The sequence below is a fragment of the Felis catus genome, chromosome D4 (genome assembly GCF_018350175.1).
Source record: "Felis catus isolate Fca126 chromosome D4, F.catus_Fca126_mat1.0, whole genome shotgun sequence".
NCBI lineage: Eukaryota > Metazoa > Chordata > Mammalia > Carnivora > Felidae > Felis > Felis catus.
The window spans coordinates 44,501,914-44,510,316 of NC_058380.1; the positions used below are offsets into that span (position 1 = coordinate 44,501,914).

An 8,403-nucleotide genomic window follows, 5' to 3' on the forward strand; every position below is an offset into this window, starting at 1 on the left:
CATCGTGTTTGCTGTATTCTATTAAGTGCAAATCAGTAAGTCCAGTCTATTGTCAAGGGGAAGAAACTGCATAAGGGCATGATACCAGGAGGCAAGGCTCGCTGGAGCATTAGAGACTGCCTACCACATCCAAGTTGCCAGCGACCCATATCTTACCAATGCCAATGTGCTCTCGGCCCTCTCATGGGCATTGGTACAGTTGATTACCTCTTCTGTGAAACATTGAGTGTCTAGGTTTCTGAGACAGCATATTGGTTTGATTTCCTCATTAAGGACTTATTCTCTATCGACCTCTAAATATTAGAATGCTGAAGCTTCTGTCCTTGGCCGCCTTATTTTGATATCTACATTCTTAGGTGATCTCATCCTACCCCATAGCTTTTAATAGCATCGAGGTGCTGACAAGTCTCAAATCTGTGGCTCTCCAGTACCTTTCTTATTAGCTCCAGAATCATATATCCAATTGCTTACTCTACATCTATTTCCACTTAGATGTCTGAGAAGCATCTCAAACTTCACATATCTAAAGAAGAACTATCGATTTCTCCCTACTCTCCCCTCCTCCCCCATCTCCTACCTCAGTATCTCCCACTGTTCAAGTAAACACCCTTGATTTCTGCTGGTGCTTGACCTTGATGACAGTTGTTACAACTGTCAGGGAATGGGAGTGCTATTCAAGTGTTAGAGATTTGTGGAGCATGAGCTTTGGAAAGACAAAGAACATCACTATAATAATAGCAACTGTTTGTAATAACACTACTGGGTACCTGGCATTATTCTGGGTGAATTAAATTTATTTATTCTTTTGATTCAGTCCTCCCAACAATTATAAAAATAGGTATTGTGGCGCCTGGGTAGCTTAGTTGGTTGAGCGTCCAAATCTTGATTTCAGCTCAAGTCATGGTCCCAGGGTCATGGGATTGAGCTCTGTGTCAAGCTCCTCACTAAGTTTGGAGGCTGCTTAAGATTCTTTCTCTCTCTCCCTGTACTCCTCTCCCCCTCTCATGCTCTCTCTCTCTCTAAAAAAAAAATATAGGCATTATTATCCTTGTTTTGTAGGAAAGTGAGTCTCAGAGGGTTTCAGGTTGTATTTGATTAAGGTCTCATTGTTGGTAGCAGTTAGGATTAAGTTCAACTGCGAGTGACAGGAAGCCAGTAGTGGCTAAAACATGTAAGCTTTGTTTTTCCTCTCACAGGCCACATGGGGCTGGTACTGTGACTTCATATCCATCAGACTGTGGCTCATGTTGTTTTCTATCCTCCTCACAAGGTTTCCATCTGATGATGGAACTAAGGTCATTGCTCTAGTTTCAGCTTTCACGTCCACCTACCGACCAACAAAAAGAAAAATAGAGAGGGGGGAGAAATCCCTTCTCTTAAGGCCACTTCTTGAAAATTACACTACTTGTCTTAGACCACCAGGCTGTTATAGCAACTTAACCATAAACTGGGTGGCTTAATAAACAACAGAAGTTTATTTCTCACAGCTTTGAGGGCTGGGAAGAATAAGGGCAAGGTGCCAGCAAATGTGATGTCTGGTGAGAGCCCTCTTCCTGGTTTATAGACAGCTGTGTCCTTACATGGCAGAAGAGGCAAAGGGCGCTCTCTAGGGTCTCTTTTATAAGAGCACTACTCCCATTCAAGAGGGCTTCACCTTCAGGAAAGAATCACCTCCCAAAGACCTCCTCCTCATCCACATAGGGGGTTGGGATTTTAACATGTGAATTTTGTGGTTCCATCTGTATTCGATCTATAGCACTAATTCTATTTGCAACCATTGACTGGAACTTCATTTCAAGGGCTTACCCAGCTGCAAGGAAGACCGAAAACACAGTCGCCACGATAGGGCTGCAAGCCCAAGGCTATGTGGTTCTTGAGATCACAGTCTTTCTGTCAACCCCCACTTTGCCTCCTGAGTACCTTAGCAGCTGAGGGTTCCAAAGACAGCTTTACTGTTATGTCCTGTGGCAGCCCGTGTGCCTCTTTAACTCAGCCTCTGTCGCATATACTACAGGTGACGTCTTAGTTATTTCCTCAGCTTCTTGCTTCCTCAGCATTTTGAATACTTCTTTATTTTTTTTTTAAAGTAAGCTCTACGCCCAATGTGGGGCTTCAGCTTACAACCCCAAGATCGAGTCACATGCTCTACCAACTAAGCCAGCCAGGCACCCCTTGAATACTTTTATAACCTCACCCCAAATGTTATAATGACTTGTTTTTGGTTTTCTTGAATCAAACACTGGCTAATTGGTAATGTTTATTACATGAATAACTCACTTAACAAACAACATAGTTTTATGTGTCTGTAGCACATTGTCTGGCCTTTTACAGATATCCAAAAAAAACCCCATGTTTATTGAATGGATAGATGGATGGATGGATGGATGGATGGAAAATCAACACTTTCCCAATTCAACACTTTTTTTCTGATTTTAGATAAGCAGTCTACATTCTCAGCTAATCCCTTTGCTTTCAGGGTTGGTAGAAGAGAGAGAAAAGAGAACAACAACAACAACAACAAACAGGAACAACTAACTTTGTTCAGTGAGAGCATACACACTTTCTCTTTGTAACATCTTCATTGAAAACCCACATAAATTTTTATATTGCAAAGCCCTAAAGATGAAATAATTTTTTTTAAATTTCCTATGAGGTAGTACTGGTAAATTTACAGTTGTTTCAACCCCATGAAGAAGTAGACATCATCACATTCCTCATGAAAAGCTCCAGCAAGAGCCATTGGCATGGTTTGAATATAAACGTCTAGCAGCTAAATGACTTTATCAAGCTACAATCCCTGTGCTCAGCGATTTAGAGGAAATCAGCAGCTTACCCAAAGTTTTTTTTTTCTTTTTGCTGAGCAATTGGGGGCCAAAAATAAAACACTATTACATCAAACTGCAGACAAACAAAAATCTGAATACATTCGCTATCTTCTCAGGGCATTTCTGTACCTAATGAGCACAGCTGAGCCCAAAGGCGTCAAGATGTTTCTTGCCATTAGGCAATGGGTGGAGGATTATCCAATAATTCCTGGCGGGCATTGTCGGTTCTTCTGGGTAAAATAGGAAGAAGGTCAAAAGAGGATGCAAATGTTTTTTAATCAATGGAAGAGAGAAGCGATACATTCCTCTGACCTTTTCGATTGCTGGGAAGATATATAATCTGCATTAATTAGCATGTTGAAGAATTCCTTCTGGATTGCCAAGTGCCTTCCTGTGAGTAGTGGGGAATATGTTTGTAACATGATGTACAGCAATCTGTCATAAAGAGCCAATTTTTTGGACTTTGTCTCTGAGTGCACGTGAAATGTGAAATAGCTTTGCCAGTTATGTAGCATTAGTCTTTCTAATTGGAGGAAAAGGTTAACATTTGTGTAACGACATCGGTGCACAGGGCTTAGGTTTTGAAATGCCAGTTTGCTTAGGATACTGGCTGTTGTTAAAAGGAAATGCTTTGGGAGGTAATATAAATCATTATCATCTCTAGCATAGTTATCACTTGTTGAACGCTAAACAAATTATTTCATTTAATTCTTGTAGGGAAGTACGGCTGGCCTCATCACCATTTTTTGTTTTTGTTTTGTTTTGTTTTGTTTTGTTTTGTTTGTTTTAGAGAGAGTGTGTGAGCAGAGGAGAGGAGCGGGGGGGGGGGGGGAGAGAGAGAGAGAGAGAGAGAGAGAGAGAATCTTAAGCAGTCTCCACACTCAGCATGGAGCCGCCCCCGATCCCATGATCCTGAGACCATGACCTGAGCTGAAATTAAGAATCAGACACTCAACTGACTGAGCCCCCCAGGTGTCCCAGTATCATCACCATTTAACAGATAATGAAAATGAAGGATTGGAGAGATTGGGTAATGTGCCTCTAAATCACAAAAGATGGTTAAGTCAGGATTTGCACCTAGGTCAGTCTGACTCCCAGAGCCAATATACTATACCACACTTCAGTACTCCCTCAGCTTTTTTCCTTCTAACTGGGTGCTATTGTGAGGGTTGCTTAGCTTTTCTCTGCCTCACTTTCCTTGTCTGTAGAAGGGAACAAGAATAATTTTGTGTTATTGGCATTATGAGGATTGAATTATATAATGGATATAAGGGGTGCCTGGATGGCTCAGTCGGTTAAGTGGCTGTCTTCGGCTCAGGTTATGACCTCACAGTTCATGAGTTCGAGCGCCGCCTCGGGCTCTGTGCTGACAGCTCAGAGCCTGGAGCTTGCTTCAGACTCTGTGTCTCCCTCTCTCTCTGCCCCTCCCCCGCTCACACTCTGTCTCTCTCTCAAAAATAAACATTAAAAAAATAATACATAGTGGATATAAAACTTTCAGCAAAATGCCTTATTACACATACCATGCTATTATTATTCTCTTAAATTGTCACATTCAGGGGTTGGGAAGAATATAATTATCACCCCTCTTCTCATTTGGTGAGGAGGAGGAATAACTGAGTAAATGTTATTTATTGCCAACAGAGCTCACATTCACGGTCCTAGAATGCCAGAACTTGGAAGACTCCATGTTAAGCCTTCTTTGTAATTACTGCTGAGGAGACTGAGACCCAAGGAGCCAAGTCATGTTTGGGGTCCGAGACTGGGAGAACCATGACCTCGGTGAAACCATTTTGCAAAGCCACTGGTGAGCCTCTCCATGTGAGCAGAATGAACTCTTAGCTACCCTTCTGTTTGTATTTCTTTGTTTGAATTTGCCATCATATGAACAATTAGTTATCAGTCAAAATATGCTATGTCTAACATCTTTCTTTCCATTTCTAAATGTAAAAAATGAAACTTCTCCTTTCTGAAAGTCTAAAAATCTGTAACCGGTGAAAACTTAACACTTTTTTTCTGAAGTACATTAAAAGAAGCATAGTACAGAATACTTTTTTTTTTTTCAACGTTTATTTATTTTTTGGGACAGAGAGAGACAGAGCATGAATGGGGGAGGGGCAGAGAGAGAGGGAGACACAGAATCAGAAACAGGCTCCAGGCTCTGAGCCATCAGCCCAGAGCCTGACGCGGGGCTCAAACTCACGGACCGCGAGATCGTGACCTGGCTGAAGTCGGACGCTTAACCGACTGCGCCACCCAGGCGCCCCCAGAATACTTTTAAAAACCAATTGGAGAGAGCAAACCCAGAGTAACCACAACATTATTTTGATATATATTATTTAAAGCTATGTGTTTTATAAAGGTATTCACTTTTACCTTGCAAGTCCTGTAAGTAAGTATTAAAAACAAAAATTCTCCGGGCACCTGGGTGGCTTAGCCAGTTAAGCGTCTGACTTTGGCTCAGGTCATGATCTCGCAGTTCACGAGTCTGAGCCCCACGTTGGGCTCTGTGCTGACGGCTCAGAGCCTGGAACCTGCTTCAGATTCTCTGTATCTCTCTCTCTGCCCCTTCCTTGCTCGCACTCTCTCTCTCTCTCAAAAAAAAAAAATTAAAAAATTATATTTGAATAAAAAAAAAGCAAGAATTCGCAGTTAAAATGGGCAACAAACACATGTCCTCATTACATTTGATTTCTAAACATTGGTCACAAGATGGAAAGGGCCTGAGATTTGAGTCAATTATGTTCTCAACACTATAAAACATTCTCATTTTATCACCACCAAGCCCAGGAGGTGAATATAATTTTGAAATGAGACAATGAAGTCTCAGAGAGGTTTAGTAATTAATTTACTGAACATTATAGAGCTACAAGGGGCAAAGCTGAAATTAGAACCCGAGTCTTTATGATCCCTGACGCTCAATGTTTTTCAAGTCTAGGTTGCTTTGAACAAAGTTTTATCACACGTGTTATTACAGTCCGGTCAGGAAAAGAGGAACTACGTATTTTGGAGATCGTGACTTGAGTCAAGGGCTTACAGCTTGCGTGACTGTGGGCAGTTGTAACAGGAAGGCCTGGTGGGAGGTGGGGGGCTTGGGGCGTGGGTATCACAGGGTCAGAGAACGATCTCTAGGGACTTTCTCTGAAGCACGGCTACGCGTGCCGAAAGTTAGAGTTGGCGGGAAAATCTAAGTGGTGTGGTGCCTCTGGTTGCCAGAGTGGGATGGCAAAGAAGAAGCTCATGGAAGGATCTGTGGAAGCTGCCACCACCAAGTCTGCAGCCGGGCACGTGGTGCTCATCTTACACACAGCCCGGGGCGTGTGTGATAGCACGCTTCTGGGAGAAGGCGTGAACTCAGCAGCTGAAGAACAGGAGCCCTCGTCATCTCTGGCGTTGGATCTTGTCAGCCCCAGCCCGCACTGCTGCCTTTCCACCTTCTCCTTCAGCACTTCAGACGGTCTTTGTCCGGTATGTTGTGTGTAAGGATCCAAAGAGATTAAGGATGGGACAGCGTCGAGGGCGGTGCCCGGCCCCAAACAGACGATCAGTTACCACTCTGCTTCTAGGTCGCAAACAACAGAACCTCCTTCAGCCGCTTGAAGCAGAGGATAAGTTTATTCCGGGTTATTAGGTAGCTCAGAGAATATCCGGCAGGGTTAGGGCAGAAGCAACATCAAACCACCCATGGGTCTGTCCCGGAAGCGGCCCTGTTGCAGCCTTTTCTAGGCACAGACACTGTAACAGGCACACTGATGTCGGGTCCTGGATTCCAGAGTTGCAGCCACGGTTTTCCCAGAAACAGAGGCCTCTGGTATTAGCCAGTATATGTTTCACGCTCCTGTATTCTCACCCTGCTTTCTTCCAAACAGAAGTTTTTAAGTTTATTTGTTTATTTTGGGAAAGACAGAGAGAGCAAGTGGGGGAGAGATGGAGAGAGAGAGAGAGAAAAAGAGAGAAACCCAAGGAGAGTTTCTCTCCCAGCACTGACAGTGCAGAGGCTGTCATGTGGGGCTTGAACTCACAAACTGTGAGGTCATGACCTGAACAGAAACTAAGAGTTGGCCGCCTAACCCACTGAGCCACCCAGGCGCCCCTCCCCCAGTTTCTTCGAAATCGAATCTCACATGGGTGTGTCTGACCAGCAGAGCCTAGAACCCACACCTATGCCCTTATTGCAAGGGAGGCTGGGAAAGCAAGGGAGAGAAAGGGAAAATTTGTCTAAGACTGATTCTCTTGGCAGGTTGCCTTCTTGACCGTGAGCGCCTTCCCTGAAAATTTGCTGGGAACTGAATATCAAGCCCAGTGGCTTAAGGCAGTCAATTCTGGTCAACCTTGAGGCTCAGACCCCAGCATTCTGATCATGCAGTAGAAGGACTGCTACCTCTGCGGTCTTGAATGGTGCTTGGTTGTTGGGGTTCAATCAATAGTTGACTACGTCATACAACTTGATCTCCAGCTTCTACTTTGTACTAGAAGAAGGCCTGATGTTCCCCAAAGCCATGAAAGGTCAAGGTAGGGTGAGAGCCAGTTTTCTGCCATGCCATATTACTATGGTACCCTGACCCCTAATTACCCGATGAGAGGGGCCAATGCCTCTCTTAATCATGTAGCTCGTAAGCCTCGTGGACCAAGATTAAGGTCACTCTCTGGGATTCTGCTCCCTGGCCTCATGAGATCTCTGTGCGATGCCTTAGAACTGCTAAAAAACAAACTGAGGTATACTAAACATGTTTGAGAGTTCATTTGAGCAAAAATTTACTTGAATTGGGTGGTACCAAGTCAGAAGTGAATAGGAGTGCTCTGCCCACAGGAGCCAGGGGAAAAACTTAATAGAGAAAGTGTGGAAATTATTTGATTGGCTATAGCTTAAAGCCTACTTGGCTGTGATTGGCTGTCTTTAGTGTTTTGATTTCATAACCTTGTGGCATTTGTAAAGGTAAGATTTAGATTCTGCTTGGCTTATATTGGCCACCAAGGTGTTAGAGCCACTTTCCTCTAATGGCTCTCTTGTTTAATGAGTTTCACAGGATGCAGTGGGTAATAGGGAACAGTGTACCAGCTACTGCTTCTATTTTTGTGAGGTCCATTCACTTACTCATTAGGTTAGTCCTTGTGTATGTATGTTGACTGGAATTTTCCCTTTTTGTACAAGTGCAAACATCTGGTTTCCACCTTTGGGAGGGTAGGACTCTTAATATGGAAAATCACCCAAATATAGGAAAGGTGTTCAGAGATGCTGGGTGGCCACAAAGCTTGACAGGTACCTATTACCCTAATAAGTGCTAATTCATAATTAATTCCTCTTCCGTCTTCCTTGCTGGTATATTCCTGGTGGACTCCATTACTTTAAGAGAGTAGATTTTGACATCAGGCATGCCCGTGCAGGCTTGGGTCCCAGTTCTGCTACTGCTAAAGCCATGTGGCCTTGGGAAGTTAAGATGATATCTTATGAGTCTCAGTTGCCCATTTGTGAAGTAAAGCCTATTAGGAAGGCTTCTCTCAAAGGGCAATTGTTACGATTAAATGAAAGTATGCAAAAATCTTACCAATATGTCAAGCACACAAGAGACATATGAGA

At 43.5% G+C, this 8,403-nt stretch overlaps 1 long non-coding RNA gene across 1 annotated transcript; it reads left to right on the forward strand.

Moving 5' to 3' along the window:
* The first annotated feature begins 2,006 nt into the window (after positions 1–2,006).
* LOC109493812 lies at positions 2,007–4,875 on the forward strand. The gene is made up of 2 exons (XR_002148240.3): positions 2,007–3,218; positions 4,470–4,875. It is a non-coding gene; the product is annotated as an uncharacterized LOC109493812 (long non-coding RNA).
* The last annotated feature ends 3,528 nt before the right edge of the window (positions 4,876–8,403 follow it).